Genomic DNA, 18,221 nt, shown 5'->3' with positions numbered 1-18,221 from the left:
GATCCGTGAGAGTCCATTATTAAAGGTCTTGCAAGGTTGACGGTTCAGCTTATTTATAAACATCCTATAACTCGTTTGCATTTGACTGTCTGCTATAAGTGTTAGTTTGCTTGCATTAAATTGGCTTAAGTGGGCATTTGTAGCTGGCTCTGAGTTATCTTTTTCCGTTCCATTAGTTGCATTTGAGTTTACTCGGGGACGAGTAAAGGTTTGGTTTGGGGAGATTTGATACGTGCATTTTATATAGTCTTTTTAGCCTATTTTATGCACGTATTTCTATGCTTTTATCGTGGTTTCATGCTACGAAATGCCCCGAATTGCATACTTTGGAAGTTCTTGTCTTATTTGCAGGAATGAGCCATAAAGTAGCGAAATCAAGCCTTTTACCGTCCGTTTAGCATGCATTTGGAGGAAGAGATGATTTGGAGCGGGAAATATTGCTGTCTTGGGATGCGTGAAGGTGTTTCGGGAGCTAAAAGGACAAGTCAAGTCAAATTGACTAGAATGATGAGCTGCTGAAGTCAAGTTTCACTTGATCGAGTGATTTAGTACTCGATCAAGTGGTTTTAGGAGAATAAATAGTCGATCGAGTGGCTTCCTTACTCGATCGACCAGTCCCTTATGTGTGTTCAGTCGATCGAGCACTCTACTTGGTCGATCGAGCTGTTTTCTGGCTGAGTTTGCTCGATCGAGTGGTTCCCTCACTCGATCGAGTGGATTATGCTACGGGCTGGGCTTTTTAGGTTATATTCTGTCATTAGGTTTAAACCTACTCCTAATTTCTTATAAATAGGAGTAAAGGTTGTCATCTCTTTTCATCGAGGACCCATCCAGGGACCACGTTACTCTTTCCCCTTTCTCTATACACTGCTACTTTTGTTCTTCTTCATTTCCGGATCTCTTAATTCAGTAATTATTCTACCTTTCTCTCTTTTTAATTTAATGTTTATTATTCTTATCTCCTTTATTCTTGTTTCCCTCATTTTTATGCGTAGCTAATTCCCCATAGTATGTTAGGATTAGGGAAGCCGTGGTAGCAATGTTTTAACTGTATTAAATAGATTAGTCTTGCGATAGAATTGTATTAGGCAATTTAATTGTTATCAGGTCGAATGAGTGACATGCAGGAGACCCATAAATTTAGTTAACCCCGACCTAGATCGAAAGATTGGAAGGGAAGGCTTGCTTAGTTACGATAGGGTATTGCAGTGAGGGCGAAAGTTAAGCTGTTTACACTCTAGGGCGGTTTAAGGACCGAAAGGTGACGACCATAGCTCTTCTCATCAATAGTCTAATCGCCTTAATATTCCCGATAGTATAAGATCTGATAGCTGCCACGGTGGACCGACTCCTAGCATACTCCCCTCTCTCTTGCTGTTAATTTCTCTTATTTATTTCTCTCGCTTTAGTCTTTAGTTTAGAATACCAATTCAAACCCCCCCATTTCTGTGACACCCTGACAGACCGAATTAAACAGATAGATAGCAACTTAGCCTCCCTGTGGAGATCGACCCTACTTGCCGCTGACTTCTGTTAGCAGTAATCTAGGTATTTTATTTTTGGTGTAGAAACGACAGCATCAGTTCTTTTGAAAGTTTCTCCTATGCGCGGAGTTATGAGATTTGGGAAGAAAGGCAAGCTAAGTCAGAAGTTTATAGGGCCTTATGAGATCTTAGAGCGAGTTGGGGAAGTTGTTTGTCGTCTGGCTTTACCAGCTGCGTTAGAGAGAGTGCATAATGTGTTTCATGTATCGCAGCTGCGGAAGTATGTGAGTGACCCGTCACATGTGTTAGAGGCAGAGAGCTTAGAGCTAGATGAGTCCTTATCATATCTTGAGGTGCCTAAACAGATTCTAGACCGAAAGGTTAGAAAGACTAGGGGTGGTGAGACAGTCTTGCTCAAAATCCTTTGGTCTAACCACGAGACCGAGGAAGCTACATGGGAGCCAGAGGAAGCTATGAAAGAGCGTTACCCTTTCCTCTTTGATCAGGTATGTATGGTTACGGGGACGTAACCTTGTTTCTTTTAGGGGGGTAGGAGATGATCGCGAGCAGTTTTAAGAGTTTTATACACCTTTTATATGTAGCGTCGGTATGTTTGTCGGGATGAGTTGGGTTAGTATCATGTTTTATGTTAAATTTTGTTTGGCTTTTGAGTCGGGAATGTTGTGGGAGTACCTTTGTTTAGTAGTGGTTTGAACTTCGGGGACAAAGTTCCTTTTAAGGAGGGAAGACTGTAATACTCCGTATTTATAAGTCTTGGGGTACTCTATCGAGTAGGCCTTACTCTGTCGAGTAAGGGTAAGTTGCGAAATAAAATAGTTTCTGACCTGTTGGGTACTCGATCGAGTAGCTGGGGTACTCGATCGAGTACCTTGGGTACTCGATCGAGTGTCCGGTTTTACGGGGAGTTTTCTCGGGTTTTGTTAATTATGCGATTAAGGTATTTAAGTTTCGTCGTCATTGTTTTAAATCACTTTTACAAAACCTAAAACCTGTTTAAGTGAGAAAGCAACCAGTTCATCTTCCTAATCGCATTCTTAGCAATTCCCGGAGTTCAGACGGTCAGTTCTTGTCGTTATTCGTATCGTTGAGTTCCTTGCGTCGAGGGTAAGATCTATGTACCCTTTTTATTGTTTTTCCCTTGATTTGGTTAAACCCTAATTTAGAGATTGGGGATTTTGTGTGTAGTATGTGATGTGTAGCCTCTATGTGTTATATGATAGGAGGAGGGTTCGTAGAAGAGGCTTTTTGATACAAATTGTGATACCGTCTCCGATCACAGTGCTTTCCGGTGGGATTTCCTACTCAGTATTAGTCCCATAATGGGATATTGGTGATGTGCTGTAGTTAGTTGTTTGATATGATGATTGTATTGTGTTTGTGGTTGTGATTGCTGTTGATGGTTCTCGAGATGCGTTCTCGGCTGAGTGGGGTCACTTGCGGGAGTGACTTCACGCCCTAGTTTCGCCCTTCGTGGAACCCGCCACGGAAGGGGATGTGCACATTAATGGACAGGGTTATCGCTCACTATGTGGAGCGGGGATTTGGTGGGTACGGCTGCGGTCCCCCATCGCGCAGAGCCGGGTCCAAAGTGGACCATCGGGATTGAGATGATGAGAATCGGTTGGTTTGTGTGTGTGTGTGTGTGTGTGATTAAGCTTATCTTTTATCTTATTATTGTTATACATGTTGATTGTGTGATTAGTACTGACCCCGGTGTTGTTTTGTAAACCTGCGGTGATCCATTCGGGGATGGTGAGCAGATATTGAGCAGGTATTGAGATGAGTACTGGGATAGCTGGGATGCCACGACATGATGATAGGAGTCTTCCGCTGTAGCCTTTAGTTTATTTACATTTCAGTTAGACAGTCAGTTTGAAATCATGTATCGTACTTTTGGTTTGGTTTTGAGGATTGTATCTATTCACTAAATTATTTATAATAAACATTGTTTCTTTATTGTTGTTTGATTATCATTGCCTCGGGTAACCGAGATGGTAATGTCTTCATACTTGAGTGGTCCTGGTAAGGCACTTGGAGTATGGGGGTGTTATAATTTGAGACAACCAAGATTTAGGGTAACACCTTCCTCCATGAATTGAGTATTGCAAAACCCGAGAAACAAGGATGCTTTCTCCTTTGGTCATCCGAACCCGGTTCAAACCGGCCTTAGTTGTGCATTTCGAAGCCTCCCGAAATAGAGTCCTCGAAATCCCGTCCCGAACAACTACTTCGGGTTCACTAGCTTCCTCAACTTCATCTACTACCATCTTATTCTTCTCTTTGTTAAGCCGACGCCTTTTACCTTCGGAAATCGCATCATCCCGACCACGAAACTGAAAGATCATAGATCCTAATTAGACTCTCTAATTAAAAAAGAAATTATCTCATAATTTGTGTTTATGTGATCTATGTAACATGCATGCAATATAAAAGCATGTTAATATAAAAGATGAGGAAAATAATATTCCTTACATTGAAAAATGGTAGTATTTGGGCACAACCAAGATCACCATCTTGGTTGTTCTTGAGCTATTTATCAATGGCAAGATCCTCCATAACCCAAGCTTCCAAAGAGAAAGCCTCCTCTCAAAAGCACCCAAGAACTTACCCAACAACCTTACTAATATTAACTAGATATTAGTAAGATTACCCTTGATAATATGTAAATATTACTAACAATCTTAGTAACAATTTTGTTTACTACCAACTTAGTAAAAATGTTTATATTAATTTTAGAGAGAAAAGACCAACAACTTCATTCACATGCAAAATACACAAAAATGAAGTAGTGTGTAAAATGAGCAATTGTTGGTCTATATGGAGGAGGAAAACCGGTGGGAGTAGGTGGAGTGAGGGAGTGTACTTGTTTTATTTTTGTCCAATCTTATATCACATGCAAATGATCTTAAGATGACTTATGGAAGAAAAACAAGCAAAGTGAAATGATTATGTTTATAATCATCCACTACACTCCATTTACACGGTCCAATGTCCCATTTACAGGTCCATTTTGGTTCTTATATTTGTCGCACAATTACGTGTAAATTTTATTTTAAACATCGATTTATGTTTAAATACTTCCCGATTAATATCGTCTAAAACACTCCGTAAATATACGTGTACAGCTACACATATATTTTACGTACCAATACTAATTCACATTAGTCAATTAGTACTAATTTAACAATTAACTACTTAATCATTAATTCCCGTCTCAAATAATTTATTATTTAATTATCGCATAATAAAATAATAATTTCCGTGCCTCGAGTTCACAACTCAATATCTCTCTAAATTAATTAATCAACTAACTCTTAGTCAATTTATCAAGGGACTAATTAAACTGTATCTGATACAATTAATTAGCTTTCGTGTTGGGGTTCGTTCCTTTAGGTGTGACAGAAAGGGATCAGCTGAGCACCGCCGTCTCACGACAGTAACGTCAAACCCTAGTTGGCCAACCGTTACCGATATACGTTGATCAGTTGACTAGTATTGCCAATGAATATCCCATGCATATTCCTTAATGAGATTTAATAATATTATCATGCACTATTGTGGAGGACAAAAACTCCAACAATCTCCCACTTGTCCGAGACAAGTTGTGCGATGATTATAACACACAATTGTGGATAATCTCCTTATCCCAACAATATACTGCTTGTACTCTTCAAGGGTGTGTTACCAATTCTCTTGTCCGTTTTAACAACAATCTCTCACTCAATGCAAGGTGTCTTTCAAGTCGCACTTGCACATGAACATATCGTGAGTGGTTTTCTCGATAGGGAGTGTGACTAACTGACCTGAAAAATCTCCCACAGATTACTTCCGAGCGTGGCCACGCATTTGTTGTCATAACTCCTCGAGTGGCCTTGAGATGTTTAAACCCAACGTGGGTGGACAATTCATGTCTGCCCTATCTATCCTTTTGCACAATACAGATCACCATGACCCAGTAGATGTCCTTTGGCCTCCTTTCACGGCACGACCTAGGACAAAAACCAAAGTCACTTGAAAACTGTACTTGCTCAGATAATAGTCTCCAGTTTAAAGAATCGAATCATAGGAATATCATAGAAGTCCCTTCCATGACCAGGCGTCTGTAATAGATCTAAGGGACTCTATAAATGTCACAGCCCGGCAAAGTGTCCCACAGTCTGCTTATGTAAACGACTAGTCATCCTTATGACCTTATGGTGTTGAACCTATCATCAATCGTCTTACAATCTAGTCACTCCGAGACGTCACCTCATTAAGTGATTAGGGGCTAATACAATGTTCATCCTATTCACTTGAATTGGGGTTCAACATTGTCTCCACAACCAATTCAGAAAAACAAGGTATTCTTGTTTTCAGTCAAACAGAATAATTGAGTTCTTAAAGAGACTCAAACAATGAATGCGATCATGACTTACGTAAATATTAATACTCTATCCAATATTTACATCACGATCTTTAGCAATTAAGGTATACTCCTCAATCACATTGAGATGACATAACCATCATGTCTACCTTATGCCAACGGCTTAGGTTAGAGGATTAGCAACAGTTGCATCACTCTAATTTCCATTGCTATTTTCCTTTGTTCTATGCAATATTTTCATCACAAAGAGCCTTTATAAGTACATCTCTAAACAAGTTTTTAGCCTCTGGTTCTAAAGCCAGTCAAACACTCCCACTGTTTTCACAGTCTCTCAGGAGACGATATTCGGCTAACAGAACTACTCTAGTTCCTTTAAATTCCGGATATCAACTATCTCTTTTACAACATCGAATGTTGTAATGTACTTAGCTTTCGTTCATGATTTGTACGTATAACACTTATACATACACATCCTTCATATTACATCTTTTATGTATGACTCCTCATACATATCTGCTTTATACATGTATAACTTCTTATACATGTATGTATAACTTCTTATACATATTATTCTTTATGCACATAGCTCTTTTACATGCTAACCATTCCTTAACGAGGCCCATAACATCTTATAAGCATAGGAATGTTTTCGTGTAATCCTTTTACACGAAATTCATAGATTCCTCCAAACTACAAGAGTAAATTCTCAGTGCTTCTCAAGTACTCGAGAATGCTCTTGATAATCATCTAGTGACACTCACTAGGAAATGATTGGTAATGACTTCTCATATTCTCAATATGATGAGTCCCGACGAGAGCAGCTTTTAGCATATTTAATAGATCCTGCAGCGGAAGCACAAGAGATCATATTAATTATTCAACAACTTGAATGAGTCAAGAATCTTATCACATAAGTCTCTTGACTAAAATGCTAATATCCATAGAGATCTATCTCATTAGATCCGGATGTTTAAGATGTGCCATGCTACTCTCAAATATTCACCCGAGAATATTTCTAGTCACTAATATGTCAAACACATATTTAGACTAAGAAACATCACCTTAGCTACATTTCTAGTCACTAATATGCCAAGCACATATTTAGACTAAGAAACTCACTTTAGCTCCCACTAAACTCCATGTATCATAATGGTACCTCAACACTCGAGTAATACCATTTTCTACATGATTGAACCCAAAGTTCCAACTTTTTGACGTATATAAGATCACAAAAGGGATCTTTCAAGCATGCTAAGCTTCTTAGAATTGACAAGATCAACAAAACTTCTCCCTTCATGAGTTACATTCAAGGAGAAAGTTTCGTTATCCTTTTGCCTAATCTCATCCTCATGAGAGGCTATATTGCTAAGAACATTCGAATTGATAAAGGCATTTGGGTTATCACAAACTCTCTGTAACGAACCCAAAATTTAAACATATTATGTAACCTTTATGACAAGATCAAGGTAACCTAATTTGGTACAAAGTTATCGCCCCAAATCAAGTCTCGAAAACATCTCATGTTTCTTTCCTTATCACATCTTGTGCAAGAAGACCAATTCGAATGCATGGTGACACGCCATCACATAGAGTTTATACTACAGAAAAGCCTTCGATGAGGGTTGGTGATTCATCACTTCCGAAAAGTAACGCAATGATGAGGGTTGATGATTCGTCACTTCCGAAAAGTAACGCAATCTTATCGCAAAATTATCTCCTTATAACCACTGAGCCTCAATAATAAACGTATTCTTGTACTATACTCAGTTTGTGGATTTTGGACTTCCGTAAATTCAAAATTTCTCCCACTCTGTCTTCCAGAAAATGAAAATCTTTCTAGAAAGACAGCATTAAGAGCCACAAACTCTTTGTACTCGTTTTGGAGGATTAAAAACCATGTGGTTCAATTTTGGATAACCCTCACAAATACATTTATGGTCCCAAATGTATAAAAATGACAAGTTAGGGACTCTCCCTATCCATATCTCATATGGAGTCATTTAGGCTATTATAGTCAGGTTTTAAACTTTTAGTGAGAAAATAGTTTACAAAATTGCGAAAACCTCAAACCATATCTTATAAAGTTTGGTTTATCTTCTTGAGTACACCATACTCTATGGTGTCCTTAGAAAAAGGTATATGTGAACTGGTTCACAATCTTCTTAGTGATCATCAAGGTTATTGCTTGATATTACCCATTTGACCTTCAAAGTCATTACTTTGAAATTTCCGATCAAGATTTTTAAACTTGTCGTACTTTTGGTTTACTACTTCATTTTTAAAATATTCCACGTTTCAAAAATCACTTTTATGTCTTATTAAATAGATACGAAGTTTTCATATCTACTTAACATTACGGTAAAAGTAACGAAGTATGTATATAACCAACTATTGGCCTTACACATCTGTATGTATATGGTCAATCACCTCACTATTGTGTTTCTTTTTTGCAAAAGAAAACATAATACATGCACACATACCATAAGATTCTCAATCAAATGGTTGTTCAATGTGCTTTTCGTTTACTCGTTTTAAACGAATTTACTTGAGGTTTGACCAATTGGGTTCACCGGATTAGAGACTTTAAAATCTACAAGATAGTATAACATTTAGTTTTCGTGAAGAATGTAAAATACCTCTAACTTGTATGGTCTAAACCAATCACCAAGTTATCATAAGAGTAGATACAACCTTTTGTTTTAAATCACATGAGTGATGCCTTCTATGTTTAAACATAGATGATTACATTCTTTGAAAACCAAATTTAGGTACATTTGTCCTTATCGAAATTATTGCTACTCTAGCATCATTTCGATACAAAAATGTCCTATGCTAGACGTCTTACGTTTTATCAATTCATGTAAACTTTTGTACAAAGAAATGACCCATAATTGGTATCTCATACCAAGATAGTGGAACTAGCCTATCCTTTGATTAGATGTCTCCTTCAACTTTGTTCTATCGCATACATCTAGGGTAGCTTCTTCTTAACTCCCACTCACTTTCACATTCCTCTTTGCGTCAACAAGCAAAAATGAATCTTATGAAGACCTATATTCAAGTCATTCGTGATATTTTATACACTTAGTAAGAGTGAATTACTATAAAGTGAGTGCAACATGTGGCAAAATCTCAACTTCTTGCGAAATTGGATTACCTAACTAGTGCGGTATAGAACTCGTCGTCAAAAGCTACCTAACCAAAACAATATTTATAACTTCACAACTACTCTTAGCAAAGAGACAAGTAAAGGTCGGATCCCAAGGGACGGGTATTGATGTAGGATTTTCAATTGCAAATGGTTGTGTCTTAGCGTGTCACAATTTGGGTTGAGATAGGAGATCAACTAAACTAATCAACAATATAAAAGTAAAGTAATGAAAACAAGCAAGATGATTAAAGTGAGATGTAAACAATTGATTAAAAGCACTAGGGTGTCATGGGTTCATAGGGAATTCATGGGAGTTGATCACACAAACATGATCTCTACTAGATGCAAGAACTTATTGTTGTGATGGAATCAAGTTGGTGTATAAGCTTACAATCCCTAAGAAGGTTTGGGTCCCGGAGCCGGATCGATTAGATTGTACAACACATACAAGTCGACTTAGTCCTTCCTATTCAACTATATGCATGGTCTAATGAGACTCGAGTTGGTGTATAAGCTTACAAGTCTCATTGAAAAGATAGGTGATGGGTAAAAAATGTAAGGATTCATAGGATCGCATTTCATCAAACATAACATGTGCATATGTTGAAATCACAACAAGCAAGCAAATTAATTATGAAAACATATTAGATTAAGCATGAATCATTTCCCATGTTGGTTTCCCCTAATTCCCCATTAACCCTAGCTAAGGAAACTACTCACTCATTATAAAGTTTAACATGCTAACAAGGTTGTCAATCATACTAGCAAAGCAAAACATGATGAAAGTGATTAACAATAATTAAACAAGGTTTAGAGAGAATTATACCTATGAAGATGATTCCAAATAAGAAAGCAAAGAATAATAGAAGTACTTGATGATTGATGGAAGGTTGTCAATCCTCCAAATAAACCCAAATAATCTTCTAATTACCCAAAATAAATGAAGAACAATAGAGAAATTAAGGAAAGATTAATATTGAGATTTGTATTAAGACTAGATTAAGAATTGATTACAAGATTAAGAATGGATTACAACTTAATTAAGAGAGCATTAAGGAATGATAAGACTTGATTCTAATCTAGGTAGTACAAAGGGGTATTTATACTAAAGATTAGGTACAAGGATTAGGGTTACTAAGGGCTTAAATGACTATTAAGTCCTTAATAAAAGTTGAGGAAATGCTCCTCTCGAAGGAAATGAGCATATCCGTCTTGCTAGTCCCGCGCGTCTTGAGTTGTTGCATGGTTGGTTCTGACTTGTGATCCGAGCGGATCACAGATGAGACGCTCGGCCTGAGCTATTGTGGGACGCTCGTCATGGGCACAAGACGCTCGGGTTATGCTTCTCAGAGACGCCCGGATTGTGGGCAATCCGCTCGGATCCTGGGACAGATAGCTTCTCTTCTTTTTACTCCTCAACAATCCGCAAGGATCGTGTTGAGGATGCAAGGATCCTTTCATCATTTCCCAATTCACTTTATTATATACATAGGTCTTCTATTATTGTCTCCTCTTTGACGCTTGGTCATTGGATGTGATTAATTTTGCTCCATTTCATCATGTAAATGCAAGCTTAGCACTCCTTTCCTACCAAGGGGACAAAACCTCAAAGAATATGCAAAATGGGAAACTAAAGATAGTAAATGACCCAATTATGCACTATAAAGCATAGGAACGAGGTTAATTTGGGGAATAAATGTGCTCAAATATGAGTCACATCAAACATCCCCAAATCGAACCTTTGCTCGTCCCGAGTAAAGAGGTGACCAAAACTAGGACCGTTATTTAAACTAACCTACTAATATAGCTGATGTGAGACAATTAGCGGGTCTCACTCCTCCCCTTCAACTCACAACAAGACAACCATGAGGTAGGATGCCTTCTTGCAAGGCAAGGTGGGGCTTGCCAAAATGGCGACACATCCAAGCATTGAAGCACACAAAACAAATAATGGATGCATCTACAAAAATGAATAGCCACTTTCCTCATCTAAGTGGCGGAAATTATCTACAAGGGAAGAAATCTAAGGGTACACACTCCATTATAGATATGGTTTCTTCAAACTACTAAGCCTAGAAGGATACCAATAAATCACCTCCAAGTTGTGTCAAGCTAGGGTACCTTTGTCCTCAATTGTTAAATGCTTTCGTCAAGAGTGGACTCCCTATGGTGTTGGAAACACTGGAGGATCGCGGAATTCCCCTTCTTGCCTAGACAAGAAGAAGGGTCGTCCCCTCTCTACCATGCACAAAAGTGAATTCCATGGAAAAGGCAATAGATTTGTTATTGTTAGTCCCCCCAATTTCTTGTGGTATTTGACAATTGAGAACATTTTCTTTTTTCCATTTCTTTTGATGTTTGGCATCTCAATACTTGACAACTTTCAACTTTTTGCATTTTCTTTTTAACATTTTCAAAGTCACCCCATTTGTAGTGAGGGTGCTTATATTTGAAGCATAGGAGTTTTTATTTTTGTTACTCCTCTTTTCTTTTAATGCAAATTGCAAACTTTTTCTTTTCTTTTCATTTCTTGAACTCAATTTTCGATTATGTTTGTGCCCATTCCCTTTTTGATGACAAAATGTGGTAGAATATGGAAGACGGTTGCATGGTTTCAAGGGTCACCTTGGAATAAATGATAGCCAAGGAGTTATCACACCACAAGGTACTCTTGACTAGGCCATAATCCATGGGTCAAAGGATACTAGCATGACACATCCTAGGGTGTTTTACAAGCATTATACTGAGCAAAGTTTTAAGAAGAAAAAGTATCTACAAGGGCCTTATATAAGCTTGTCAAGCTTTCGGAATAGATGTTTTCACAAAAATTTTCCTAAGTGCAACTATATGCCATGATGCAACTAACATTTATACATCATAATGCATATGTTTCTACCAACTAGTATGCCATATAATCTAAATGCAATCCTATAATCACATTGTTTGTACCACATCAACCAAAATAAAGCCACATAGTCATTAACATAAAGAGAAAAAAGGAGATTGGAAAGATCATACCATGCGGTCTTCATGATCCTCATGTCTCAGATGTGGCGTAGTCGATCAATGTGATAAGAGGACAAACAAACACAATATATACAAAATATATACAAGTCTATACTATAAAGGAAAGAACATGTTTTTGTATTTTTCAAAAAAATTCAATTTTTATGGTTTTTTATTTAAGAGTCAAGTTAGAATTTCCCATCCCCACACTAGTATGGGCATTGTCCTCAATGGCCAATACGATAGGAAATTATGCAAGCTATACGTGAATGCATGATTTCTACACTAAATGCAAACTATATGGAATATAAACAAGTGAATGCAAACTAAACTATACTATATGATGCATGAATTTTTGTTTGGTTGGAGAGCATAATTTAGATTAACTCCCAATGCTTGTGCTTGAACTTCCCCAAACCAAATGAGACACCATTTCTAGTGTCAAAAATGGGAAAGTTCATGCACAAGTATGCAATGCATGAATTTAATTTTGTCATTTTGGATTTTTCAAGGTGGGAACAATAAAAGACACCTCAATGAGACCGAGATGGGAGTCCTTTGAGTGTTGCTAGGATTCAAACAATTGATCAAGATAAAAATATTTGAAGACAAGAGAAATGAACAAAGCTAAAGGAGGTGTAGGAAACTCACAATGGATTATGACATCCTCCAAAAAGCTTGCTAATCCTCAATTGTCGCTCATGGCGACATCCTTGTCACTTCCATTATCATCATCATCTATTTCCTCACTATCATCATCATCTACCTACATGGACTCGGAGGTTTCACCATCATCACTTGAGCTTTGAACCACTTCTTCCTCATCTTCCTCTTCTTCATCACTCTCAACAACAATCTCCTCACCACCCATGTTAGGAGCATTAGAAAAGAATATTTTCCTTTCCGCCCAACTAGGCAAAGGACATGATAGGTCAAAGAGTCCTTGCCTAGCAAGGTGCAGGAGGGGCGGATATTGAGCTCTATAGGCATTGACTCGGTCTTCATAGGCTTGCTTATGCATGTGTTGCATTAATTGAGTCAAATAATCGTTACCTACCTCAACATCTTTGGGTTGGAATTCTTGGTAGGTAAACGGATAGGGTGGAGTCACAATAGAGGAGGAGGAGGGCTCGACAATGGTTTCCCTATGTTGTTGCATTATGAACTCGGCTTCATCGGAGAGTGGAAGAAGATAGTTTGGGCTTCGAACATTGAGTCGGTAAATCTTGTTTGGTAGAATGAAGGACTTAGCATCTTTTGTGAGCCACTCAAATTTGTTGTCAAGGTTATCATTCTTGACCCAATGAAATTTGTTATTCATAGTGGCTAGATCAATAAGCTTACCTCCCCTAACCGGCTTGTATGTCTTATCCTTGTGGAAATCCCAATTAAATTGTTTGGCTAACCATGTTATCAATCCCCCATTCACAATAAAGGCCGCTCCTTCCTTACCATGGTCAATTGTAAGCCACCTTTCAAGTAGAAGTTGAAGTACAGTGTATTTCTTGGTGAAATTCTTGTCGACATTCATGGTTGACTCAAGGTAGATGAAATCGAGTTCGGTGGAATGATTTGTGCCCTTTCTTGCAATTAGAGTATTTCCCACAACCTTATGCCATACCCTTATACCCGGATGGTGGACATAAAGGGCACGACACTCATGGAAGGATTCAAATTTTCTTCCGGTGATTGCTATCCATAAAGGGGCGGGGTCATATTTTGAAGGCTTCTTCACATAAGGAGAATGGTCCTCAAGACCAAACACCTTGCCAAACTCTTCCAAAGACATATTTCTATCTATATTTTCAAGGCGGAAATCAACATTCCTTCGAGCCTCTACCTTAGTGATTTTCAATGAACTTATAAGTTCCATGGTGAGGGAGGGGTAAGTTAATTCTTGCATGTCAAATAATGTAAGCAACCCCATAGACTCGAAGGAGTTCTTGGTCCTCTCAAGAACACCCAATTTGGCTAAAGCATCTTGACAAATAAACTTGATGGGAAAAATTGTTTTCTTAGCAAGAGATATAAAAGCTTTCCTATAAGAATCGGATGTGAAAGTTACCTCCGGATATTCTTGTAATTGCTCAATAACCGGAATAGGAGTAGGAGCTTCCACCATAGCAGTAGGTACCTCTTGATTTTCTAATCTTGCTTGTTGTACCACCAAAGCTTTGGAAGCTTGAAGAGCTTGTTGCCTATTTGAAAGATTTGATTTTGGGGGTGCCTTGATTCCACCTTTAGGGTGTGTTTGGATAGGAAAAAAGGAGGGAAAGGGAGGGGAGGGGGAAGGAGGGAAGGGCAAGGAAGTGAAGGGGAGGGGAGGGAGAATGGAGGAGGTAATTTTCCCTCAAAATCTTGCCTATGTTGGTGGGGAAATAATTTGCCTTATAGCAAGGGAAGTGGAGGGATTCATTTTCCCTCCCCTCCAAATCCTTCTACCTTCATTTTGCTAACCAAACAATGGATTTTTCACCCTTCCAATTCCCTCCCCTCCCATTCTTTCCAAACCCCTCAATCCAAACACACCCTTAGTCCTTGCCATTGTTCTTCTCTTTGTTAAGAATGTATCAACAACCAATGATTTGCTTAAATGGTTCTAGTATCCTCAAGCTTCAATGAATCCCTAATCGATTTAGGGTTTTCGAACTTACCTTGTAACCCTAGAAAATCGATTCAATTTTTTGAGGATTTTGACGTTTGAATGCCTTTTTGTTGATAAAGGAGTAATTTGATTGTGTTTTGAGGAAGTTTGGATTTGATTTGGGTGAATTTGGTTGAGGAAAATGTGTTTTATAGATGAAGGGATTGAGGGTTTTGAATGTGTGTTTGTGTTTGAATAGAATGAAATGAATTGGGGAAGAGGGTTTAAAATCTCGTGTTATAGCATCTCAGCAGCAGGAGACGAGCGGATTCTGGTGGAGACGCTCAGATTGTAGGTCAGTCAGCATTGAAATACCAAACCCGTGTTGAGACGAGCATCTTTCTCTGGAGACGAGCGGATTCTGGTGGAGACGCTCGGATTCATAGTCAGAGTGAAATCCCAATTTTTGAAGTAGCCAGGTCGCGCGGATTTTCAATTAGACGAGCGTCATCTTGACTGAGACGAGCGTCTTCTCTATGGGACGCTCGGAACCATAGTCAGTACGAAATTTTCCTTTCCAGCCCTGTCAAGACGAGCGTCTTACTGTCAGGACGCTCGGATCACTCCTGCACCTCACGGGTTCAGTTCCACCCGTGGGATCTTCATATCCCATGTCATTTCTTCTTCGTTCCTTTGTTCTTCATTGCGGGTGCACTACAAAGGCTCGGATAGCCTAGGCAATTGTTATCCCCACACTAGTCCAAACACTACACATCAAGAAACATTAAAGTATCTCCCTCACTTTCTCTCATAATGATAATCTTGATCAAAACATAAAAATGTAAATCAAAAATTGACAAAAATGCAATACAAGAAGTAAAATGCAAGTTAAGGGGTTAGAATATTTACAAATGGTGGTTTAGGGAGGACTCCACCAAACTCTCATTCGTGTATGAGATGCCAAGGAGGCATAGCCAAGGTGTTGTTGATGTTGCTCAACACCTTGTAGAAGTAATCAAAGGCTTGTTCATTTTCATTATAAAGATCTTCAATAGAGCTTTGCACATTGTGTTCTTCATTGTGGTGACTTGAGTTAAAATGACCACCAAAGCCTTGGTCTAGGGTCATAGCATTACCAATATAAGGATTGACTAACCCTTCAAATTCATCATCCCATAGACCACAAACTTCATCTACTTGTTCCCAAATAATGTTATCATGAGTTGACAAGAGCAACTCCTCTTTCTTATTGTCATGGCAAATGAGGCCTTCTTCATTACTTGTTATGATTGATGGTGAGCTATTCAAGCTCTCATTCTTGTTGAAATTTTCTTGCTCTCCGGATAGAGCATTTTGAGGATTAATCTTGATCTTTGCATTGAGATGTCAACTTCTTCCTATCACTTTCTCGGCTATAATGATCAATCTTGAAACATGGCTCATGTAGTCGGGGAGCTCTCATTGTCTTGTCAAGATTAAAAGTAATTGTCTCATCTCCCACTTCAAGTGTGAGCTCTCCATGTTTCACATCTATCACCGCTCCCGCGGTATGCAAGAAAGGTCTTCCTAAAATGATAGGAATGTTGGAATCCTCCTCCATGTCTAAAATGACAAAATCTACCGGGATAAAGAATTTGCCAATTCTCACGGGCACATACTCCTATATCCCTAGAGGTATCTTTGTTGATCGATCCGCCATTTGAAGGGTAATATTAGTACACTTGAGTTCTCCCATTCCTAGCCTCTTGCATACCGAGTATGGCATGACACTTACACTTGCTCCAAGGTCACATAAAGCTTTGTTGATTGTAGTGTCGCCAATGGTGCAAGGAATAGAGAATCTTCCCGGATCTTTGAGCTTTGGAGGTGAACTTCCTTGAAGAATAGCACTACTCACGTTAGTGAATGCAATAGTCTCTAGCTTCCGGATGGATTTCTTCTTGGTAAGAATATCTTTTATGTACTTTGCATAGGCCGGAACATGATTGATCAATTCCGTGAATGGGATTGAGACTTCTAAGTTCTTCACAATTTCCATGAACTTTCAAAGTTGTTCATCAAACTTAGGCTTAGCTTGACGACTTGGGAATGGAAGTCTAATCACAATAGGCTCTTTTTCTTTAGCCTTCTCTTCATTCTTTTTCTTTGAAACTTCGTGAATGGTGGGTTCTTCTTCTTCCTTAGAGTTCTCAACTCTTTGCTTGTCACTAGCCTCGACAACTTCTTCAACAATTGGCTTCTTCGGCCCTTCATACCTTGTACCACTCCTCAAATGGATGACACTCACCGACTCATGTCTTGGGGGATTACTTTGAGGTGGTAATTGCCCATTTTGTCTTTGAGAGCTAGAAGATGCTAATTGAGTCATTTGGGTTTCCAACATCTTTGTGTGAGCTAGTATGTTGTTGATGGTGATGTCTTTTGCTTGGCTATATTTTTGCATTTGGGTGAAAAATTCTTGTTGATTCATTTACATTTGGAGGACCGCTTTTTAAACATCAAAGCCTTGGTCATTGGATTGATTGTATGAAGGTTGATTTTGATAACCTTGGCTTTGGTTGTAAAAGGGTCTTTGAGCTTGATTTCTCATTGGAGGTGGGGTGTATGTTGGTTGAGGGTTTTGAACATTTTGGCTTTTGTATGAAAGATTTGGGTGGAATTTGGTATTCTCATTGTAATAGTTGGAATAAGGGGTGCCACTTTTGTATGCTTGGAAAGCATTCACTTGTTCACTTGTTCCCCTACATTCACTTTGGTCATGTCCCCAAAGTTCCACAACTCTCACATACTCCACTTGGAATTGAGGATGATTCCACCATAGCATTAACATGTTGTTTGGGTGATTTGGAGGCCTCTTCAAGTTTAGCCATAGCCTTCTCAAACTTTAAATTGATGGTGTCAATATGAGTACTTAGTTGAGCACCCAATTGAGTGATGGAATCTACCTCATGCTTTCCTCCTCTAGTATCCTTCTGAGGCCTACTATATTGCGAGTTATGAACCTCCATTTCTTCAATCTTGGCCCATGTTTGATTGTCATCAACTTCGGTAAACATACCATTGGATCCCATATTGAGAATGTTTCAGGAGTCTTCATATAGACCATTCCAAAATTGTTGCACAAGGAACCACTCGCTAAGTCCATGCTATGGACAAGAACGACAAGTGTCCTTAAACCTCTCCCATGCTACATACAATGATTCTTCATCCCTTTGTTTGAACCAGGTGATTTGGGCTCTCAACATGTTAGTCTTCTCCGGAGGATAGAATTTCTTGTAGAAAGCAAGTGCCAACTTCTTCCATGAGTCAATACCAAGGGTAGCCTTGTCTAGGCTTTTCAACCATTGTTTTGCGGTACCAATCAAAGAAAAAGGAAATAAGACCCATCGGATTTGGTCTTGAGTAACTCCGATTTGAGATATCGCATCACAATAGTCACAAAAAGTCTTCATATGTGAGTGAGGGTCTTCACTAGGCATCCCCCCAAATTGACTTCTCTCAACTAGTTGTATGAATGCGGATTTGGCAATGAAATTACCGGTTAAATGTTGTGGTGTAGGAGTACCATTTGGTAGGTTCTCCTTGGTTGGTACGGAATGTGATGAGAATTTA

The sequence above is a fragment of the Silene latifolia genome, chromosome X (genome assembly GCF_048544455.1).
Source record: "Silene latifolia isolate original U9 population chromosome X, ASM4854445v1, whole genome shotgun sequence".
Lineage (NCBI taxonomy): Eukaryota > Viridiplantae > Streptophyta > Magnoliopsida > Caryophyllales > Caryophyllaceae > Silene > Silene latifolia.
This window is presented reverse-complemented; position numbering follows the sequence as displayed.